Raw genomic sequence first — 2248 nt, forward strand, 5'->3', positions numbered from 1 at the left:
GGTTGTGAATTAGCTGAGACTCAGATCTTATTCTCCATGTCCCATTCCACTGGATCAAGAATGACTACTGACTCAACTTTTTAGTTGCATCTGCTTCTCAGACAACTGACCTTGCCTCACTCTGACAAAAAGGGCAGATTTTGAATTTATTTAATTTGGAAAAACAGCATTATTTAGGCAGTCAAGAATTTTATAATTTTGTTATGGTTTTCTCAGGGCAGACAGAAATACCATTTATGTATTTCTACAATAGTATAGGTCTTTGCATGTCTCCTAGAAGTTTTTGTAATTACTGGAAATAGGGGAATGAAAGATCTGAAACTCTGAGAGGAAAATCCCCAAGTTTGGAAAAAAATAGAGATTTAGTTAAGCAATGCCTTCAAAAATAGAGTGTGAAGTTTATCTCTTATTATATGAAATTAAAAAATTTTAAGGCACCAGTCTGGGAGCAGCTAGCAGCCTCATGTCTAGTTGGGACCTGTCCGCATCCTGACCAGTCACCTCCATTCAAGCTCGGATTCACCCCAAAATGGGAACTACTGTCAAGGATCAGCTGGTTTTGAATGTCCTAAAGGAAGACCAGGTTGCCCATAATAAGATCACTGTTGTTGGGGTTGGTGCAGTTGGCATGGTGTGTGCCATCAGTATCTTGATGAAGGACTTGACTGATGAACTTGCCCTAGCTGATGTCATAGAAGATAAGCTAAAGGGAGAGATGATGGATCTCCAACATGGCAGCCTTTTCCTCAAAACACCAAAGATTGTTTCTGGCAAAGATGACAATGTGACTACAAACTCAAAACTGGTTGTTGTTACTGCTGGGGTACATCAATAGGAGGGAAAAAGTCATCTTAACTGGGTCCAGTGAAATGTGAATGTTTTTAAATTCATCATTCCCAATATTGTTAAGCCCTAATTGCAAGCTGCTTATTGTTTTCAACCCAGTGGATATTTTGACATATGTGGCCTGGAAGCTCAGTGGCTTCCCTAAAAATCGTGTTATTGGAAGTGGTTGCAATCTGGATTCTGCCCGTTTCTGTTACCTAATTGGGGAGAGACTTGATTATTCAAGTTGCTATGGATGGGTTCTTGGGGAACATGGAGACTCCAGTGTTCCTGTGTAGAGTGGTGTGAATGTTGCTGGTGTATCTCCAAAGAATCTTTATCCTGCTTTGGGAACTGATAGTGATTCATAAAATTGGAAGGAAGTTCACAAATAGGTGGTTGACAGTGCTTATGAAGTCATCAAGCTGAAAGGCTACACTTCTTGGGCCATTGGTTTGTCTGTGGCAGATCTGGCAGATAGCATTATAAAAAATCTTAGGAGAGTGCATCTAATTTCCATCATGATTAAGGGTCTATGTGGCATTAATGAAGAAGTGTTCCTTAGTGTCCCTTGTGTCTTGGGGCAGAATGGTATTTCTGATGTGGTGAAGGTAAATCTGACTCTGGAGAAGGAGGCCCATTTAAAGAAGAATGCATAAACTCTTTGGGGAATCCAGAAGGAGCTACAATTTTAAAACTTTTTAAATGTGCTTCCATTTTACTGTCTTGAGAACATGACAGTGATTAAGGGATTGTGTATGACGTGCTATGGTCAAATCCTTCCTTTTATTTAGTAATTGAACACTAGAAATGTAAAACTTATGAATACACTCTAGACTCTTCCTAAAGGTAGAAATGGGGAATACAATGTGACTGTTTGTTAAACCCTGTTATTTGCGTAGTGATGCTGGATCAGACTTGTACAGTCATAAAAGTAGTTGCTGTCAAGCAGAACCACAGGTTATGTAACTGCCTATTTTGTAGGTGTTAGTTTCCCAAAGGTCCATAACATTCTGGGCACAACACCATACATACCAATAAAGTAGTAATACTTTATTGATGCATTTTCTGCTCCCCTCCATTAGAGCTCTTTAGCATGGCCCAATGAATCACCTTTCCAGAGGACTTGATTTTGTCTACTCATATATACTATTTCAATAGTTGTAAATTTCCATATTATATAAAGAGCTATGTATGTACAATTATGCAACCAATTCGACAAGTGTCATACTAACCCAAATACTGAATAAACAACAAAATAACTGAAAAAAAATTAAGATTGTAAAACTTTATATACATTTCTGAGAATTTTGTAGTTTAAAAATCTTTGGGAAAAATGTGATTGAGGAAAGTTTAGAATAATGGAGTCAGCTTGTTATTAGATAGGTTGCCATAAGAAGACATGGGATCTTAACTTTAGAGG

At 38.0% G+C, this 2248-nt stretch overlaps 1 pseudogene; it reads left to right on the forward strand.

The window, feature by feature from the left end:
* Positions 1–529: 529 nt before the first annotated feature.
* Positions 530–1520, forward strand: LOC141520375 (L-lactate dehydrogenase A chain pseudogene; annotated as a pseudogene).
* Positions 1521–2248: the final 728 nt, after the last annotated feature.

Source organism: Macrotis lagotis, chromosome 4 (genome assembly GCF_037893015.1).
Source record: "Macrotis lagotis isolate mMagLag1 chromosome 4, bilby.v1.9.chrom.fasta, whole genome shotgun sequence".
In the NCBI taxonomy this organism is placed as follows: Eukaryota; Metazoa; Chordata; class Mammalia; order Peramelemorphia; family Peramelidae; genus Macrotis; species Macrotis lagotis.